We start from the raw sequence: 13,875 nt of genomic DNA on the forward strand, positions 1-13,875 counted from the left end.
GAGGTGACAGATGAAATGTTGAACCCACCATATTTGAGATATACTTATGCTCAAAATTATTTGTCGATCCAAATTCAAATTTCACTGGATATTCTGCATTTCTATTTGTTAAACTTGTCAACTCTAAGAGGCACTGCTGACCAAGAGCCTCCAGGCTCTTCACTGCAATGGTTAAGTGGAGGTGCCCTGACTCCAACCATGTGGCTCTCAACAAATTCTTTAATTCTAGACATTGTGGCAACAGAAATATTCATTGAACAAGGACTGAAGTGCTGGTATTGATCCTCATCTTGTTTTTGTGCCATAGCCCTTTATCTTCTTGGCTAAATGAAGAGCCTGGGGGCTAGGCTGGCTCTTCCCCATCCCCCACCCCGCTAGATTTTGCTGATGTTCTTGTGCCTATGTTGTCTATGGTTGGGGAATCTTAGAACTTGAAACTGAAGAGCATTCTTAGTTCTGCTAATGAAACTATTTAAAGTGACTTCAATATACCCATCTTCAAATGTTGATTCTTCTGGGATATTTAACTTCCTGGACCATACTCTGCAAAGTGACCATTAGAATTTACAGTCTTGCCTGGGACAGCTTAACAAAGGAGCCAAGAATATATGGTGGGGAACTGATAGTCTCTTCAATAAATGGTGTTGGGAAAACTGGACTCTTTCCTTACACCGTGCATAAAAATCAACTCAAAATAGATTAAACATTTGACTGTAAGACCTGAAACCATAAAACTCCAAGAAGAAAGCATAGGAGATAAGCCCTTTGGCATTGGTCTTGGCAACGATGTTTCAGATTAGACATTCAAGGCGAGGGCAACATCACTGGTGTCCCAGAGTTACCCATGCATCCTTAGATCACAAACTTCTCTCTCTCTTCTGAAGTAACCCATTATTGTAGTTTCTTTGGCAATAATTTCTTTTCTTTCCTTTATATTTTTACCATCTACATATGTATTCCTGAAGAATACAGTTCAGTTACCTTATTTTTTTACATTTCTAAAATGGGTTTGTGCTGTATTCATTACTCTTTCCTTTTTTTCACTCGACAATATATTTATATTCACCCATATTGTTCTGTGTAACTGAAGTTTTTTTTTTTTTAATTGACTATGTCTTTCTTTCAGTGGACTCTCAGCATCACAACCCTTCTGTTCACTGCTATAGTCCCACCACTTCTTAAATTGTGCTCGAAAAATAATTTTGTGTGTGCGAAAACCAAAACCATCTATACCCACAGAGCTTACTGTCCACACCAACATAACTTCTTTATACCAGTCTTACTCAATATTATTTCATTATTCCAGGAAAATCCTGCCCAGGAACATAAAAGTTGCAAGTAGTTTTATTTTTCATTTCAGAAACTTCCTTTAAAAACTCATTTAAATAAACATTAAACTCTCCAGTTCTTCAATAGATAGCATCAAACAACTGAAACATCTAATTATTCTCCAAGATTCTTTGAGCACTTGCCTCTCTTGGCTCTGCCTGGCTGTAGCCACCAGTGCTAGACTACCATATCCCACTTCTCACCTAGCCTGAGTCATGTGCCCACATTGAATGACTCGCCTTTAACCAGACTCCAGAACCCCATATGAATCTCGTGATTTTTGCCCTCTGCACTCAGAGATGCACTCAAAATCTGTCAAGATCCTACGTGGCAATTACACAAGTATTTGCTCTATAACTAGGACCCTAACCATGGTAAAACTGAACTCAGCTTTGTATTATTAACAGGTCGTTTTGATGATATTTTCAGGCAGCCATTGTTGTGCATTTGATTGACTTTGTAAATGAACTGAAGAAACCACAGGCAGCATATTCGGGTTTGGGAGTCGGTGTGCTGTGTCCCCACGCAGCATTCCTGCTAACTGCTAAAGAAGCCAGTACTTTGCAAAGAATAACAGAGAGGCAAAGCTTTTCATGGAAATAAAATTACAAAGGCCTGATACTTAAAGATTCTACTTTATGCGGAAGCATCAGGAAAGTCTAAGAATAGATCCTCTGAACAAGATACTAATGATTCTCCGTAACTCTCCAAGGATTTACAAATAGAACGTCAAAACAAGACTGCAGAGCCCACACTTATGCTTTCTAAGGAAAAGTAGAGAGCGTACTGTCAGGGTGTCTGGACAAATATGCTTCATGACCACTAAGCTTGCTAATGCCTAAAACATACTGACCCTGAGAAATTAGAGTTCCACTCATTGCAAGAGATGAAGGGCCCAGAGTTTCTAAGCATCTCCATTGTTAGAACCATCACTGATGTCTCACCCTCTGCTCAAAGGGTCATCTCAGGATAAAACAACAGTGTAATAATTGATGAGAACGTGGGCACCTTTGAATAGAGTTTTTTTTTATCCATGGGATGGACATCCATACCCTAATCCTCAGAAACTGTGAATGTTACCTTATATGGCCAAAGGGACTTTGAAGATATGATTGTTAGGGTCTGAGACGGGGAGATTATCCTGGATTACCCAGTTGGCCTGATGGAATCACAGTAATCCCTATAAGAGATACAGAGGAGGAGCCGGAGTCAGAGTTAGGAGAAGGGGATGGATGAGAGAAGCAGAGATTGGAGTGATGGTCTTTGAAGATGGAGGGAGGGGCCATAAACCAAAGGAGGCAAAAAGCAGGAGGAGGCAGGGAAACAAATTCTCCCCTCAGAGCTTTTGGAAGGAAGCTGCCATGCTACCACCTTCCCCGTAGCCCCGTGAAACTGATTTTGGACTTCTGACTTCCACAGCTGTGAGAATAAAGGTGTTGTGGTGAAAGACACCAAGTTTGGGGTGATTTCTTACAGCAGCCATAGGAAACTTAGTCAAGCAGATACTATACACGGTCCCACTAACTATCTTAAGACTCTGTATTCCTTTTGGATCATTACATAACGAATTAGTAAAAATGTGATGGTTTAAAACAACACACATTTTATTATCTTGGCTTTCATAGATCAGTTCAGGCATGACTGAGCTGGGTTCTCTGTTCAGGGTCTCACAAAGCTGCAGTCAAGGCCTTGACTAGGGCTGGGGGTCTTTTCTGTGCCTTAGGATCTTCTTCCAGGCTCGTGAGGTCATTGGCAGAATTCATTTTCCTGCAGCTCTAGAACTCATGGTGTCCTGGAGAGAGGCTCTGTATCTTCCATATCTGACCTCTAGACCGTCTTAAAAAGGTCTCATCTGATTAGGTTGGGCTCACTCAGGATAATCTCTTTTTTGATTAATTCAAAAGTCAACCGACTTGGGATTTTAATTAATCCTCAAAATCTTGGGACGCCTGGGTGGCTCAGTTGGTTAAGCAGCTGCCTTCGGCTCAGGTCTGATCCCAGCGTCCTGGGATCGAGTCCCACTTCGGGCTCCTTGCTCAGCGGGGAGCCTGCTTCTCCCTCTGCCTCTGCCTGCCATTCTGTCTGCCTGTGCTCGCTCCCCACCCCTCTGATAAATAAATAAAATCTTAAAAAAAAAAATCCTCAAAATCTTTCCACCTTTGCCATGTAACTTAACCTGACTGTGGGAGTGATACCCCATTCTTTTCTCAGATCCTACCCACACTCAAGGGGAGGAGATTATACAAGGTGGTATATCAGGTGGTGGGGATATCGGTGGTTATCTTAGAATTCAGCCTCCTGCAGACACATAAAATGTCATTTATTCTATGCAATGTACTATTTAACATGGTTAGTGGATGCTGATATACATATATTTAAGGTCATAAATTTAGCTAAAATTCTCATTCACCAATCCTATTTTTTTCCCATAAAGTCTCAGTTTCCTAAACTAAAAATTTTCATATTTCTAGGATTTACTGAAAATCGAACCCTGGCCATAGAGGTTGTTACTTTTCTAGATACGAATATATGTTCAGTGTGTATGTAAATATACATAATATGAACAAAATTTAAATATATATATATATATCTTTATGCTGGAAGCTATTCTGTTTTATTGATTAGGAATCTCGGTCAGTGAAAAACAAATTGAGTGACCTAGAATTATGAAACAAACGAGAGAGTGGAGGCCTAGACATCAAAATCCAGGTCTGGACAATTCTTGTTCAAAGTGCTACCCACTGTACCATAATATAATCAGTGTTTGTCTCTCAGAAAACACGTTATGAGCTCTATATTAGAATTCAGATTTATATGCTATTGATGGCAATAATTTCCAGCAGTACAGTATAATACAAGTCCTCACAAATGCTGGCATTTTCCCTTCACACCCCTAGGGAAGCTTTAATCTACCAACATTATCAATTAAGCGCTAATCCTGTGTTCTTTATTGCCTCGTGTGTGTGTTTAAGAAATTGACATGGCCTCATTGCTCAATGCGCACATACTATTTATAAGGTTCATGTCCTTGCCACTTAATCATGGAATCCAATAATTTATTATTCATTTCATTTAGGACAATTAATGGTTTTGTTGGCAATCATTTTACAGCTACAATTTGGCAGTCCTGATTAAGTCAAGTCCAGTGACCTAATGAAAAATAATCAGAAAGAAATAAGAAAGAGAGAGAGGAAGGAGCAAGCTCACATCTTTATTTTGTATTCTCTTCATTCAGAGCTTTTTCATAGAAGCCATGGGTCAGTATAGATCAAGTTTTTATTCAATATGCTGACCCTTTAGTCCCAGAAGGGTTAGGTTTAGAATTTTCTCTAACGTTCCATACCACAAAAATGCTTCTGGTTTTGTTTTTGTTTTTGTTTTCCCTTCTTATTTGCCTTCTCATGGAAACCAGAATTTCTAGCGCAGAGGACACAACTCTGGGACAGAAGCTAGGGGTTGTGGCTTCTCCCTCCAGCTCTGCCTCTAACAAGTTATGTGATTTTAGCAAATAACTCAGGGCCTTGGTTGTACACCTAAGAAATACACCTAAGAAATAACAGAGGACTTGTAAGCTCCACCCAGCTCTAAAATTCTATGAATTCTCTATTGAACTAAATCCAAATGAAATTCAGAATCTTTATTACAAAACATTATTTTGTGTCACGACTTTGGTATTACTACTTTTATTTCTTTTTAATAGCTCGGAAACAACTCATATTCACTATAATAGCAAAGTAGAAATGAAACAGGGAGCAGAAATCTTGATAAAACTGCCATCTTATGAGCACTTCATATGTACCTGGAAACATGCTAAATGCTTTGCAATTGTATTTGATCCTCAGGACAATGTTCTAATAGGATGATTACCTCCATTTTACAGATGAGGAACTGGAGGCTTAGGATGGTTAAGGGTCATGCCCAAGGTCTCATTGCTAAGCTGGAGAGCCACAGAGCTCAAATTGGAATGTGGACACTGAACTCCAGAAACTGTGCTTTTAGTTTTTCCCATCACTACCTGTCCCTTGTGCTGTAGTCAATCAAGCCCAACATTGCCCCACTGGGGGGTTACCCAGACTGGTAGTGAACCCTGTGGTTCCCACTCTCCCTTCCACACCCTCTTTGGATAACAAGGGGTAGAGGTCGAAAGGCTTGTAGGTGTGGGCTCATTCCTTTCAGCTTTCAAGTATTCCACTTCTCAGGGTCTCGGGTTGTCTCATCAGCTTTAAGAATCAGGGTAGTTAAAAGGCAGAACTCCCTTTGGCAAGTCTGGAAGACCGCCTAACTGTGTCCCGGATGGCTCCCCTTTACTGACATGGAACTGCCAGCAGAAATGGACCTCTGTTTTTTCCCAGTCTTGGAGAAATTATTGTCAAATGAATGCAGGACATGTCAAAATTTAAGACTGATCAAAAGGGTAAAAGTAAAAAAGTTAGAGTCCCCTAGAATTTAATAGTGGGATGAACATTAGAAATCAGTTTTTTTCCTAGATGGTTAAGAAGTGATTCAATGGGTTTGTACAAGTCACTCAGCTACGCAGCACGGTAGGAACAGAACTGACACCCAGTTTCTTGACTCTCTTGGTTTGCTGCTGTACCTGCAATGGGGGGGTTCTGATGTAGAAAGAACACAGGACACATGAGAGGGGAGTGCAGAGACTAAAAGGGGTAGTAGACTTTACAACTGCAAACCAAAGAATGCCAAAGAGTGCCGGTGAGCCACCAGAAGGAGGGTGAGAGGCAAGGAAGGATTCTCCGCTACAGCCTTGAAAGTTCTTCTGACACCTTGATTTTGGACTTTTAGCCAGAACTGTGAGAAAATATGTTTCCTTTGTCGCAAGCCACCCAGTATGTTTTGACAGCCCTGGGAGACTAATATACTTGTTGATTTAAAGTAATAATTATTGCTGCCCGTTGGATGTAATTTGTGATGGGTGTGGGAGAAGACAGAGCAGAATATTAGGAAAGCATGGGCATTGAGAGTCAAATGCCCTGAGTTCAAAAAAGGAAGAACACATTCTATGTACTTACCTTCCCAAATGTAAACATGCTTGGCAGTTGTTGGGGTTTTTTTGGTTTTTGTTTTTTTGCATAAACCTTCCTGCAATTTTGTGTATAAACATAGATATGCTTCTTCTTTTTTTTTTTTTTTAACACAAGGGGAATTATCGTACTCTCTTGTCACTTTTTTCACTTATCATGGACATATTGCACATTGGCCACAAAAATATTTGTCTCACCTTTTGATGGCTACAAAGTTTTTATTGTAGGACTCTACACAATGTATGTTACCATTCTCTGTAGAAGGACATTTTGTTTGTCTCTGGTGTTTTACTATTTTTACATACTAGTACAATGATAGCTGTATTTGGCAAATATACCTATGGGATAAATTCTTAGAACTAGAACCTATAGGTCCAAGAGCAGGTGTTACCAATCACCTTCCCAAAGGACTGCTCCCCATTTTCACCTCTCAGGATTTGAGAAGACCCGTTTCCCCACACCACTGGCCACACCAGGTGGAGTCAACAACTTTAATCGTTACTGGGCAATATTTTTCATATTCCTCAGATGTTATTGGGTGTGGATAGGGAGAGAAACTTTCTATGCTGGGAATTATGACCCAACCTCAAAAATTCTACTTCATGTTATTTTTCTTCTCTAAGAGAAAATATCCTTCCCAGAGAGATTACTTTGTAGCATTGTTCCCTGAACCCTGCCGCCACCCGGGGGTTAATCCCAGCCATCCCTCATCACCTTTCAGGGGATTCTCACCATGACCAGAGAAATATTTTGACTTTCCAAATCCTGGATTGAGGACTTGAGTGAACTTCAGGCTGACCCATTAATATTATGTCAGATAAATTTGTCTGTAGTGCATTGTACCTGAGGTCTCTTTTCCAGTTGACTCAGATTTTATTTGGTGAGTGTTTCGCATTGACTGACAACATCTCCAGGATATCAAGAAACAGACTTGATACCCTCAACCAGAGGGCCTGCCCCAGCAGGCTGCTCTATTTATTTAGGATAGCTTGCCTCTTATTCACCCTGATTCTGTATGTGTATACATTGGCTTCTCAGCATCTGGCAGAGCCAGGTCCCAAAACCTCCTTTCCTGGCTAATTCCTCTTTTCCAGGAGACTCATGAGCAGAGTACGTTGGAGGGACCCCACAGCCTCTGTTCTTATCCCAGTTTATCCCTGTCTGCTTGCAGACCTCCGAGACTGATGCCCGGAAGCAGCAGATCTGCTATTCTGCGCAGCTAGCATACCCCCCGCCCCAAAAGGGGCCGCAGCCCCTCATGCCACCCGCCCCTGGGCTCCGCAGGGGCATCTCTCTGCATGACTGCTCCAGGGCACCGTCACCAGCTGGCTGCCTGTCAGCTGTGTGAGATGTAAATGTCCCTGTGCTTCCAGCCCTCCTCTACCTTTTCTTGACATTTTGCAGTAATCTGGGAAAGGGAGCTAGGAGATGCTTTGAATTCCCCACCTCTAGTCCCCGTGGAGGGGGCAGGGACAGTGGGGGCTGCAGCCTGTCTCCCGGAGTGGATCTGAAATTCTTTCTCAAAACAAATCCAGATATGTAGGTTATGGATATGTTACCACAGTAAAAAAGAAGAGAAAAGAAAAAAAAAGGAACAATAACAACCAAAAACAAATGAAAAGCTGAGTGCATTCTATTATTTTCCTTCCAAAAAAGTCACCAAAATTAAGGTCTTTGATCCAAATGGTATCTCTCCCTCTTGCATGATAACGTGTCTTTGTAGAGAAACAGGAGGGCAAGTGTGCCCTTCCAGGACATGACTTCCCAAATGCCAAGGATGCTGGAAATATATGTATGTCAGTGGTGTAGTGCTGGGATACGAAGCTTAGCCTTTTGTAGATCTCCCTCGGACAGCAAATGATTGTCATGAATTCTGTCTCATAGTTACAGTGGAGGCGTGGATATTTTCATCTCTGGATTGCCTCGAACCTTCCCTTCCCGCGGGTCTCCGCGCCATCAGAGCACACATGGTCAGGTGGGAGGCGTAATAAACAAACAGTGCCCACAGCTTTCGTTTTCATAAGCTTCTCAGCCTGGCTGCTTGCTCTTTGGGGCTTCAGGGAAGGCTACCTTCATCTCCTGTTCCCCCTTCCCAGAAGCTTAGCACCACCTCTCGAATGGACCAGCTCTCCCTGGGAGGAAATGGCAGACACCGTGCTCTGTATACCCCAGCCCGAGTCTGGGCAGGATCTGGGCAGGGAACCACAGAAAAGATAAAAAGATGTGAGAAATGAGGTAGAGGGCCCCAAACCAGAAGGGGGTAAAACGGGGCAGCAGGAAGAACCACGGAGAAGGATGTGGATCCCAGCAATATGACCTGATTACCGCGCCTTCTCACATGCTGTATTAGAAATACATTAGCGGCTGAATTGCTATTCACTCGACTCTGCCAGTGTCTGAAAATCATTTTAAATACCATTTAGTAGCATTTAGATTATTTTATGATAACACAGTACCCATTGAAAGGATTATTAAGCTCGTATTTGCAGTGGCCTGGGAAAAAAAAATAATAAGACTTATCTCTTCGAAAGATGACTCCCACAATTGCCCCTTCAGCAATTATTCATCTAGGAGCCTCTCTGCCTACATTAGAACCTGTGGTAAATTGTCATATGCTAATTCAGGCCTCTGCTGTGGGTTTCTCCTATAGGAGTTCAGGCTCTCATTACCTACCCATTGATGCACGGGATCCTGGACTCCATTTCCTCCAGTTTGGTGTCTCTGTTACAGTGTTTGCTCTGAGCCAAAGTAATTTCTCTTCCTTTCCATATACCTATTGCTCCTCTAATAATGGGTTTCTAGGGCAATATTGCAAATAATAAGCCAATGGTCAGAGCTCGCGTGCTTGCCTCCAAAAATAATACCTCATTAGGCAGCAGATCTCAGCTTTTCCCCGTGGAACAGGGAGATTTTATAAAAAGCATCACTCTTCATGACTCACAGAAGCCCATAACTCACTCAAGGAAGATAATGTTGCAAAGTGAAAGCTGGTGAGTTTCTTAGCAAGCATGTTGGGGGGGGGGGCTTGCAGTTATGGGCGACAGTGATACGGCTTGGTTTGGGCAGGCCAATGTTGTACATCTCTTCCCAACTCCAGGTTCAATGACTTGCTGTCAGGCAGGTAGCCTATAATTGGCCATGAATATTGGGAAATGCTACAGATGGGAATTTTGTTTCTCCCTCCCATCCTCTGTCTCTGCCTTTTCTGTTTTTCATAGAGCTGATGATTAAGCATCTGCCACACTCCCCCACCTCACTGGACACTCGGAGCAAAATGGTTCCCCAGACACGGCTGGTTGGAAACCAAGACTCATTCATTGCTGGTCCCTCACCATGAAAGTGGGCTGGCTGTTCCCTGAGAAGCACCACCTCTGACACCAGACTCTATTTCTATCCAATCCATTTAATCCAATACCTACAACTCCAGCTTCTCGCCTATTCCCCTGGACTGTAACCAAGAAGCTTCTGGAGTGAAAGTACCATGAGCCTGATTATACTTAGTTTTGAAAGGGAAAATCCTTCTTCTTTTCAGTAATTTACTTTGAGGTTGGAGGGATAGTTTAGGGTTTCACAGGCTTCAGGAAAATGGGAAAGAACTGCTTCTGTTATTACATCTATTGTTTTCCTAAAACACTGGAAGCCAAAAGAGTCCCAATGTCTGTTTTTAATTCCTTTAGCTTAAGGCTTTAATTATTATTGAATCAAAATTTCATTTTCTAAAACTCTTATTATATTGTACGTGAAAGAGAAAGATTTTCGTGGGGGATGAAAGATACAGAGGAAAAGGGATTCACAAGAATGAAGTTTCCGGGGCGCCTGGGTGGCTCAGTGGTTAAGCCGCTGCCTTCGGCTCAGGTCATGATCTCGGGGTCCTGGGATCGAGTCCCGCATCGGGCTCTCTGCTCAGCAGGGAGCCTGCTTCCTCCTCTCTCTCTCTGCCTGCCTCTCTGCCTACTTGTGATTTCTCTCTGTCAAATAAATAAAATCTTTAAAAAAAAAAAAAAAAAAAAAAAAAAAGAATGAAGTTTCCAATTCTAAATGTTCTCCCTTTATCATTATTTTTAGAACCAGCCTGGACTGTAACAGTATTGTTTAAGTAATATTTTAATTACACAAGCCCATCGTTCAAAAATACGAAGTGTAAAGTACAAAATCAAAAGTAATATTTCCTATTGATGCTGCACCTTGACCCACCGTTCATAGTTAATTATTGGCAAAATTTTACAGAGTACCTTTCCAACTTAAAATAATACATTTGAGTGCTAAACATACTATTGTACTTGATTATTAAATATTCATCATAAACTCACAATAGTTTCCATTTTTTTTCCAAATATGCTTTTACTCATACATACAGACATCAAACAATGCTCATTAATATTAAAAACCTGGCTGGCTTGCTGCATTAATTACAAAAACCTGTGGTTTTGTTGCTCCCCCCCCCCCTTGGAATATTTTTTCCACTAAACCTGAACACAGTAGAGAAAATGCGGGGGAAGTGAGAATCCAGAAGCCCACTCAGCTCTAAGGGCATTTTCTGCCCCCAGGAGATATGTGATCCCAGAAGAAGGTACCCTTCCAGGCCTTCCGTGTCATCATCATTCCGCCTTCTCAGACCAGAGGAAGGGATTCTTGGATAGACTCAAGTCCATTAAAAACAACAACAACAAACGAAACAAAACAAAAAACCCTCACAAAACGCTCACAACAGCAGCCCTCTCTGTTCTCTCCTCTCCAACCTATCAAGGGCTCATGTCTTCAGATACAAATCCCAGGGTCATTTATGGGACCACGTGGCCCATAGTATGTGTGTTGGGTGGGGGGGCATCTGCTTCAGGGCCTCTCACCTCTGTTCCCCAGGGCCTGGAAGCTTGAGATTCACCCGCAATTCATACGGAGCCCCCAGCCTCCCAGCGTACTGCTCATTTGCCTTTGCCCCTTTCTGATTCCCACAGAATCAGAATGGATCTGATTCTGATCCAAGGAAGGAGGGTGGATCTTGCTGCTTTTAAAATGGGACTTCGGGGGTGCCTGGGTGGCTCAGTGGGTTAAAGCCTCTGCTTTCGGCTCAGGTCATGATCCCAGGGTCCTGGGATCTAGCCCCGCATTGGGCTCTCTGCTCAGCAGGGAGCCTGCTTCCTCCTCTCTCTGAATGCCTCTCTGCCTACTTGTAATCTCTGTCTGTCAAATAAATAAATAAAATCTTTAAAAAAAAATAAAAAAAAAAATGGGACTTCGCTGGAACGCTTGGGTGGCTCAGTTGGTTAAGCAGCTGCCTTCAGCTCAGGTCATGATCCCAGCATCCTGGGATCGAGTCCCACATCGGGCTCCTTGCTCAGCAGGGAGCCTGCTTCTCCCTCTGCCTCTGCCTGCCATTCTGTCTGCCTGTGCTCGCTCTCTCCCCCCTCTCTCTCTCTGATAAATAAATAAAATCTTAAAAAAAAAATAAAATGGACTTTGCTTTTGCTTAGCCTCAGGCCTTGGAGCAGTTTCCTTGTCAGGAGAAGTGGGTCGTGCCCAAGTACCTCATTAAAGGCTCCTCTGTGGCTGGGGGGAGCCTCCCCTCCTTGGTATTGTTTCCATTGTTACTGTGTCAGTCTTATCTGGGCAGCGAGCCGTCTATTTCCGTCTATTTCCAGACCTCTCGCCTTTGCTCCTCCACTTCCCCTTCCTGTTTTGTGCATCGCTCAGCTTCCTGGAGCCTGCAGCTCTTACAGCCTGGACAGCCCTGACCTAATTGAGAAACGCTGTATGGGAATGTTTGGGCTTCACCCCAGAGCATCATGGAGCCGCTGGGAAGACGACACTGGACGCTCTCAGGGTGTGTGGTTAATATGCACACATGGGAGCGCCCTGGCAGGAGGTTATTTGAATACTTATGCACCACCCCCCACTCACACACACACTTCCACTATATGCTCTCTTCTAGAATGTTGATGCAAGGGAATGACCGCCTTCTTGAATAAAATACAGCCCAAATCCTCCAACGGTGGCTGGTGAAGTTTAAATTTCCTACAGTGGGAAATGGCTGGGTTGTCTGTGTCTGGCTGTTGTCTAGATTTGGGGCTCCTTTTCATTGCGTCTCTGCTTCCCCATCACGCTAGTCTAAGGATTAGAAGTCAGACCCTGGTTCATTCTGGCCTCAGCTATGGATATTCATTCATTCAATAATTATTTATTGAGCACCTATAGTATACCAGACTTTGTTCTAAATGCCAGTGATATTGAAGAAGATTCCTGATTCTCTCCAGGTTTCCTATAGTACAACTGGGACAAGAATGGAATGTTTACATAAGAATAGATGTTAATAACAGGGACATAAATAGAGAGACCCCAAGAAATTGAAATTATCTGGTTTACAAGATACACTTGATCTCTGGGGTTCATATAGCAGGCCACATGAGAAATCTCAGCCTTGATATTAGACTCACCACTCAGGAAACCATTTACATAAATCTCCTACCCTCAGAGCATAGACCCCACTGCTCAAGTCTCAAAGAGAGATAATATTTCCTCTCCCTATAGCTTAAAGCCTGTCTTGTTCTGCAGGAGGCAAAACGGATATAAAGTCTTCATGTGTTTTTTGGATGCTCTGTAGCCTTCCTTTCTCTCTTTCCTACTTGATCTAAGAAAGATTTTTTTTTTAATGTGTTGATTTACCATCTCTAGTATTTTTCTTTCAGCTTCTACTTGTATGTGTATGCCTGTTTTATTGTGTTTATTTTAATACATAATATATTTGGTTCATAAAGGTTTAGAGCAGTAGTTCCTTCCTTGTGGAATGAAACCATGGCCAATAAAAACAGCTGTCTTCGTTCTGTTTAATGATTTCTGATGTGAATTAGCTTTCCATAACATTCTGATTCTCATTTCCTTTATATTTTCAGCTTTTTAAATACATTTATGCATCCTTTTCTTTTTATCTTTTTCGAGTCACTTTTTTTTTTTAGCTATGTCACTTTAAAATAGTATGTAAATGAATTTTGTTTTTTGATCTCCATGAAATATTGGTCTTTTAGCAGGGAGAATGAAGTATTTACCAAAAATATGTCAGACATCTTGGGTTACAAACTGTATCTCTCAAAATTTCTTTTGCTCCTTTATATTCTCACATTCAGTATGATAGAGGCAAGCTAAATTTTTTGTTCTTCCTTTATAGAAAGTCTTTTTGGTCTGTTTGGATGCTTATGGAACAGAACTTCTAAAAAGTGTGGTCTGTGCAACCACGGGGGTCCCTGAGACCCTTCAGGGAGTCCATGAGGTCAAAACATTTTTCTAATTTTACTAAGATACTATTTTCTTTCCCAGTGTTGACATTTGCACTTCATTTGCTAAAGCAATGAAGCCTTAGCAGGAATCAAGGCTGTGGCACCAAATTGTACTATTAGAGCCTGGATATTCCAGTCACTGATAAGGAGAGGAACATATAAGTCATTTCCACAGCATGTCTAAGAATGATGACTATCTTGAGGAGAAGAAAACCCTTGGGCAATTTTTGGAGTTGCAA

This window comes from Mustela putorius, unplaced genomic scaffold (genome assembly GCF_011764305.1).
Source record: "Mustela putorius furo isolate JIRA1106 unplaced genomic scaffold, ASM1176430v1.1 tig00000421_pilon_pilon_pilon, whole genome shotgun sequence".
In the NCBI taxonomy this organism is placed as follows: Eukaryota; Metazoa; Chordata; class Mammalia; order Carnivora; family Mustelidae; genus Mustela; species Mustela putorius.